Raw genomic sequence first — 8,001 nt, 5'->3', positions numbered from 1 at the left:
AGGATTAAGACTGTGAGCCCCCCATGGGACAACCTGATCACCTTGTAAACTCCCCAGCGCTTAGAACAGTGCTTTGCACATAGTAAGCGCTTAATAAATGTCATTATTATTATTATTATTATTTTCAGGAACCGTGGCAGCCTGTCACCACCGCTGCAACAGAACTGGGAACAAGACAAAGGAAAGCAAAAAATAAGGAGAAGGTATTTGAGGAGAGTAGGTTTAAGAGTGAAAGTCTATTGTCCACCCCCATTCTTCCTTCCTAATTCAGTCCTTCCTGTGGTAGAGGAGGAAAAGGACAGTTGAGAGCTTTGGACCGTGTCCTCTGAGTGCCCCTACCCCCAACTTCTTCTCTGTTACTGTATGGAAAGGGAGGACTGCGCTAACAAAGACATCTTGTCTTGTCTTATATCGTCAGGTCGTTTCCGACCCATAGCGACACCACGGACACAACTCTCCCCGAACGCCCCCCTCTCCATCTGCACTCATTCTGGAAGTGTATCCATAGAGTTTTCTCAGTAAAAATCCGGAATTGGTTTACCACTGCCACGTATATATGTATATATGTTTGTACGTATTTATTACTCTATTTATTTTATTTGTACATATTTATTCTATTTATTTTATTTTGTTAATATGTTTTGTTTTGTTGTCTGTCTCCCCCTTCTAGACGGTGAGCCAGCTGTTGGGTAGGGACCGTCTCTATGTGTTGCCGACTTGTACTTCCCAAGCGCTTGGTACAGTGCTCTGCACACAGTAAGCGCTCAATAAATACGATTGAATGAATGAAAGAATGAGTCGCCACCCTCGACTCTCTCCCAGGGCGCTGCTGCCCAGCACGGGTGAGTTTTGACTTGTAGCAGATTGCCTTCCACTCGCTAGCCACTGCCCAAGCTAGGGATGGAATGGGTAGGCCTCTGCTTGACCCTCCCTCCCGCAGCTGAGACTGGTAGAGAACTGGAAACTCTCCAGGTGCGACCCTGAGAGGGTCTATTTGTCTAGTGAATTTGCAAAAATGGAAGAAAATAACTTCAATTACATCGATAAAAAGTGATTTGGGTCTGTCTTACAGGAACTAGTCTAGCACAGTTGCTGGGGTAGATGTACAAGTAAATCCAGTCTGTCCAGCATTAGATTAGGCAAACCTGGGCCCGGGTTTGAGCTTCTGGCCCCAGCTGTCAAGGCCAGCTATTTCACCCGTAGGCTGGGTTCCTGTTATTACTACTGCACCCAGGTCCCTTTTTTCCACTGATGCCCATCCAGCCCTCCTCTACCAGCCAGACTGAGCTCAGTTCGGAGACTCGATCAGTTTGCCACAAAGGAAACATAAAAAAAATGTCGGAGGTGGCTTGGGCCTTTGGAAAAAGGAGGAAAAGAAGCAGTAAGAGGGGTCAAAGAAGGGTGGTGAAAGGAGATGTGATGTTCGTAAGGCTCTGTACAGTTCCTCCCCCTCTAGACTGTAAGCTTGTTGTTGGTCAGGGAATGAGTCTATCAACTCTGCTATATGGTACTCTCTAAAGCACTTAGTACAGTGCTTTGCACAAAGAAAGTGCTCAGTTCCCTCACTTGCAAGTTGAAGATTTGATACCTATTCTCCTTCCTCCTTAGATCGTGAGCCCCGTGTGGGACTGGATTATCTTGTTTCTACCCCAGCACCTAGTTCAGTGCTTGGCACATAAGCGCATAACAAATACCACTTATTATTTTGTACACATTCCTTTGTTCTGGAAGGCTACATAAAGTAGCCTGACCTGTGCTGCTAGTGTAGCGTTGCTCTGTTGATCTTCTGCTCTGATTCCCTCTTTGTTTTGTTAACACTGCCCGGTACCTGAAGGATCTGGAAGAATGTTCATGCATTAATAAATCCCTACTGATGCCTCTAGATCAATATGTAGTCTTTTGGGGGGTGAGGGGGATGCCTTTATTTTTCATTCCAGGTATTAAATAAAATTAAAGAATTGGGACTTCTTCAAAAGAATCCTTAAGGCTACATCACAAAGCTTGCAGGGACATCTTCCTTACAAAGTTAATGACAACGATAATATCTAGCATTCCTATATGAGGGTCACCAATCTTAAGTTTCATACAGTGAATTCTCAGCTATCCAGGGTAATGAACACAGAGATACAATGGATAAATGACACCCACAGATGACTCAGAAGCCTAGTATTTCCCTCTTCTCCTCTCCATAAAACAATTATATCGCTGGTATTAAATTGGTGTTTTACCTGCCTCTCTACTTTTCCCATTCACGAGTGAAAGCGCCGACGATGAGTGAATTGGCACAAAATATGGGGCAAGAAGAAGGGAGGAGGGAACAAAAGGCTCGTGAACAAATGAGAATGAGCTCTTTGGGTCTGCGTTCCCTTTGGTTTTCTGAAAGATTGCTCAAACTTGTTTGTATATAATATCTCAAGAGAAAAGGATGCTTCTGATCCTGTTCTGCCTGCTCTAAACTGGATTATTTTGGGGATTGATTGGCCAGACCTAAGCGTCACTGGTTTGCTCTGGATGTGCTGCGGGGAGATGAGGACTAAAGTGGCTGCCATGTGATTCATTCATTTATTCATTCAACCACATTTATTGAGCGCTTACTGTGTGCAGAGCACTGTACTAAGTGCTTGGGAAGTACAAGTTGGCAACATATAGAGACGGTCCCTACCCAACAACGGGCTCACGGTCTAGAAGGGGGAGTCAGACAACAAAACAAAACATATTAACAAAATAAAATAAATAGAATAGTAAATATAGATCCACTAGACTCCCCTAATGTGGTTTCGCGTTAGACTGTGAAGCATCTGGGAACACTAGCAAGCACTGTGGGGTTTTGTTTTGTCAGTTCAAAAAAGATACTTTAGGAGTTTGAGGGAACGATTCAGGCAAAAGCATAACCCCATGAATAAAACAGCCTAGTGATGGCATTGGATTTCATCTCTGTCTTCCCTCCCTGATTCTTCATGTGCAATATTTACTGACAAGCTGTGAAAACAAAATCTGTTAATAAAAAATCATTTGGGCCACAAAGTCAGCCAATCAGAAGCCAGCCAAGCAGCTTTCTATTTTTTTTAATAGGGTGATTACTTGATTTGCAAAATTATTGGTTGTGAAAGGTGTCCTATATTTAGGTGACGATATTTCATGGCTATAGCTCTACTACAATCGCGATAGATGTGCTAAAGTATACCTCCTTCAAATACAAAATCTAGACCCACTTCTGCAGGCAGATTTTAGTGTTTGTATGCAATTTAAAACAGTGCAGGATTAGCTGAGGATCATTAGCAAAAGTGAATGGCTTCTGACCATGTACCATTTATGAATAAACTAGCTGTTGAATAGATTAAATTAATACATCTAAGTGTTACATCAGTATATAAGTATAAATATTTTTCCTAATCCAGCTTTGATGCAGCTATTTACATAATGCAGAAGCAGCTGTCACTCATCTCCTAATTCCAAACAAGGAGGAAAATAATTATATCCATCATATTGGACAAAACATTGTAATAGAATGCTGGGTTGTCTGGGAAATAAACAGTTGACGTTTATTTCAGCATCTGACAGTAGATTTATTATCTCAAAATAGTTTTTTTTTATCCCATTGGATGTTGTTCATTAATTGGGTCTATTTATATTACCCAAATAAACACTGGAAAAAGGAGAGATTTTGACAAACTTGTCTACATTGAAAAATAGTGTGTCGTCCATTTCAGACCTGTTAATTTGATCGTAGTCCTGTCTGCAATATTCGAGAGGATTAAAGGGAGTAGTTTTCGAAGACAAAAATGAGAGAGTTGAAGAGTTGATATCTGAGTGGAGTCCTTGGGTCAACTACTCAAAAATAGATATGATGCGGACCATCTTGGGACAGTCATATATTGCACAGTCTGGCAGATATTCCCCCTGAGATCGATTTCTGTTCTGAATTTGCCGGTCCTGGCACAGGTGATAAAATTGTAGAAGAAATGGAAGCAGCGAGGCCTAGTGGAAATAATAATAATTGTGGTATTTGTTGAGCGCTTACTACATGCCCGGCACTATAGTAAGTGCTGGGGTCAGCTGTGTGACCGTGGGCCAGTCACTTAGCTTCTCTGTGCCTCAGTTACCTCATCTGTAAAATGGGGATTAAGACTGTAAAACAACCTGATCACCTTGTAGCCTCCCCAGCGCTTAGAACAGTGCTTTGCACATAGTAAGTGCTTAACAAATGCCATTATTATTATTATTATTATTACAAACAAATCAGGTTGGAAACTGTTCCCTGTCCCTCATGGGAGGCACAGAGATGTGAAGTAGCTTGCCTGAGGTCACACAACAGACAAGTGGTGGAGCCGGGATTAGAACCCATGATCTTCTGACTCGCGGGCCCTTCCTTGCTCTATCCACTACACCATGCTGCTTCTAGAGCATGGGCCTGGGAGTAGGAAGACCTGGGTTCTAATTCTGCCTCTGCCACCCGCTTATTGTGTGACCTTGGGCAAGTCACTTAACTTCCTTGTGCTTCAGTGTCTTCACCTGTAAAATGGGGTTTAGATACCTGTTTTTCCTCCTCCTTAAACAATGAGCCCCATATAGGACAGAGACCATGTTCTGCCTGATTATCTGTATTTAAACCCCAGTGCTTAGTATAGTGCTTGGCACATTGGAAGTGTTTAACATTATTATTGTTATTAACATTACCATTAATGATAGAGTTGGAAGGGACCTGGATTTTCACCAGTCCAACCACCAGCCTCCAGTTAGGGGAATAACTAAAAGTGAGCAGATTTTCTGAATGGTCATTGCCAAACATTTGGGTCTGAGGTTGAAGAAGAACCCCCAGTGAGCCCCCCGTGGGACAACCTGATTACCTTGTAACCTCCCCAGTGCTTAGAACAGTGCTTTGCGCATAATAAGTGCTTAATACATGCCATTATCATTATTATTATATTATTATTATATTATATTATTATATTATTATAGACTGTGAGCCCACTGTTGGGTAGGGACTGTCTCTATATGTTGCCAATTTGTACTTCCCAAGCGCTTAGTACAGTGCTCTGCACATAGTAAGCGCTCAATAAATATGATTGATGATGATGATGATGATTACTATTATTAAGAAAAAGGCAGAAAAGGAGGGCTGATATGATGAGACACATCCAAGAGTCTGAGAGGCATAGACTCAGACTTTTTGAGGCTCCATTTTCCCTTTCCTCCTTTCACTCTCAACCTTTTTTTCTTTTTTCCTTTTCCTCCTTCCCTCCCTTTTCCTTCTTTCCCTTCTTCTCTGCGTCCCTTCTTTTCTCTGATTCCCCCCGAAACTCGTTTTGAAGTCCAACACCTGTCCAGTATAAGGTAACTAACCTTTTAGTCATTTCCTCGTGGGTCAAGGAGTGCAGACCAAGTGCCGTTCTCCTCGGGGACTGTTTCTGGAACGGTATCCCGTTTCCCCTAGCGCTTAGGGCCGGCGAGGTACAAAGGGGAGTCTCTAGTCAAGAAAGAGTGGGACCCACACAGAGAAATTGATTACAATGGTAGTGGATTTGGCAGTGCCATTTTCACGCTCTCATTCCTGCCAGATGGGTTCCCCCTGGAGCATGGAGTTCAATGAGCGAGTGGGTAGGCAGAGATAATAATAATGATGGTATTTGTTAAGCGCTTACTATGTGCAAAGCACTGTTCTCCCCCTTTTAGACTGTGAGCCCACTGCTGGGTAGGGACTGTCTCTATATGTTACCAACTTGTACTTCCCAAGCGCTTAGTACAGTGCTCTGCACACAGTAAGCGCTCAATAAATACGATTGATGATGATGATGTTCTAAGCGCTGGGGAGGTTACAAGGTGATCAGGTTGTCCCACGGGGGGCTCACAGTTTTAATCCTCATTTTACAGATGAGGTAACGGAGGCCCAGAGAAGTTAAGTGACTTGCCCAAAGTCACACAGCTGACAGAGCCGGGATTTGAACCCACGACCTCTGACTCCAAAGTCCGTGCTCTTTCCACTGAGCCACGCTGCTGAGATGCAGTTAGGATGGACAGAACAGCACTTCAAAAAACCAGACTCTGCTATGCACCCGATATCACTCATGCCATGCTCTGCTGCCGTGCAGTGCGATGTGAAGAGAAGCAGGGTTGCCTAGTGGAAAGCGCACGGGCCCGTGAGTCAGAGGACCTGGGTTCTAATCCGGTCTCTGCCAGTCGTCTGCTGTGTGACCTTGGGCAAGTCACTTAACATCTCTGCGCCTCAGTTACCTTATCTGTAAAATTCATTCAGTCAGTCAGTCGTATTTATTGAGCTCTTACTGTGTGCAGATCGCTGTACTAAGCGCTTGGGTAGCACAAGTCGGCAACAAATAGAGACAGTCCCTACCCAACAATGGGCTCCTATTGATTTTATTTTGTTAGTATGTTTAGTTTTGTTCTCTGTCTCCCCCTTTTAGACTGTGAGCCCACCGTTGGGTAGGGACTGTCTCTATATGTTGCCAATTTGTACTTCCCAAGCGCTTAGTCCAGTGCTCTGCACATAGTAAGCGCTCAATAAATACAATCGATGATGATGATGATGATGATGATGATTAAGACTGTAAGCTCCATGTGGGGAATGAACTGTGTACAACCCTAACCTGAATATCTTGTATCTAATCCAGTGTTTAGTACAGTGTCTGGTACAGAGTAAGGATTTAACAGATAGCTGGAAAAAAAATGCCATTTTGTGTAAATCTGCTCCATTAGGCCCAGATCAGACTGAACCAAGTGGGCTTCTCCCAGAGCCTATGCATTCACCTCCCAGGCCCGTGTCACATCATCATCATCATCATCAATCGTATTTATTGAGCGCTTACTATGTGCAGAGCACTGTATTAAGTGCTTGGGAAATACAAATTGGCAACACATAGAGACAGTCCCTACCCAACAATGGGCTCACAGTATAAAAGGGATATGTACAAGTAAAATAAATAAATAAATAAATAAATAGAGTAACAAATATGTACAAACATATATACATATATACAGGTAGACATATATACAGGTAGACATGGATGTGGGGAGGGAGGGCATTCCAGGCCGGGGGAGGATGTTGGCCGGGGGTCGATGGCTGGACAGGCAAGAATGAGGCACAGTGAGGAGGTTAGCGGCAGAGTAGCGGAGGGTGCGGGCTGGGCTGGAGAAGGAAAGAAGGGAGGTGAGGTAGGAGGGGGCGAGGTGATGGACAGCCTTGAAGCCGAGAGTGAGGGGTTTTTGCCTGATTAGTAAAACCTCGCATATATTCTGGTCCTCTTCCTCTCCAGGGTGAAACCTGGCATCTCTCCACTCTGTGTGAAATGAGGACAGTTGCATTCTACCTTAATCAGATCAAATTAGGGCAGGTGATAACCCCTGCAGGCAACATAATTATGAAAAATGTTTGTGTTCAATACAAATTGTTATTCCATCCTTACAACCTAATCGGACGTCATATTTAACCGGTGATTCACGGTGCATCGATATACATTCTCTCTTTATCCCCTGTGGATGAAAGCTAAATTTCAAGTCAGGATGTGAGGAAGCTATGTCGCTCAGCCCAAGAATAATTCTAATAACATTTTTATAAGACTTAGTAATCCACTATAACAACTACAGAGAGGCTGAACTGCAGAACTCAGCAGCAGGAACTGTGGCAAGAGGCGGCTTAGTGTCCCTAAATTTTAAATGGATACAAAAGTGTGCAGTATTGCAGTGGAATGGAACAGTGTACAGGCTCCCTGAGAATCAATCAACAGGACTTACTGAGGGTTTACTGTGTGCAGAGCACTGTACTGAACACTTGACAGAGGACGATACAAGAGGCGTAGGAATACAATACATTCTCTGCACGCAGTGAACATATAGTCTAGAGGAGGAGACAGGCATTAATATAAATAAATAAATAATCATGGTATCCATTCGTTCGATCGTCTTTTAGACTGCGAGCCCACTGTTGGGTAGGGACTGTCTCCATATGTTGCCAATTTGTACTTCCCAAGCGCTTAGTACAGCGCTCTG

General features: G+C 43.4%; 1 non-coding gene across 1 annotated transcript; it reads right to left on the bottom strand.

The window, feature by feature from the left end:
- Nucleotides 1-852: 852 nt before the first annotated feature.
- LOC119942990 lies at nucleotides 853-990 on the bottom strand. Its single transcript, XR_005455480.1, has one exon. It is a non-coding gene; the product is annotated as a small nucleolar RNA SNORA7 (small nucleolar RNA).
- Between the last annotated feature and the right edge of the window lie 7,011 nt (nucleotides 991-8,001).

This window comes from Tachyglossus aculeatus, chromosome 21 (genome assembly GCF_015852505.1).
Source record: "Tachyglossus aculeatus isolate mTacAcu1 chromosome 21, mTacAcu1.pri, whole genome shotgun sequence".
NCBI classification, from domain to species: domain Eukaryota; kingdom Metazoa; phylum Chordata; class Mammalia; order Monotremata; family Tachyglossidae; genus Tachyglossus; species Tachyglossus aculeatus.
The sequence above is the reverse complement of the archived record's forward strand: the minus strand, read 5'-3'. Positions and strand labels throughout refer to the sequence as shown.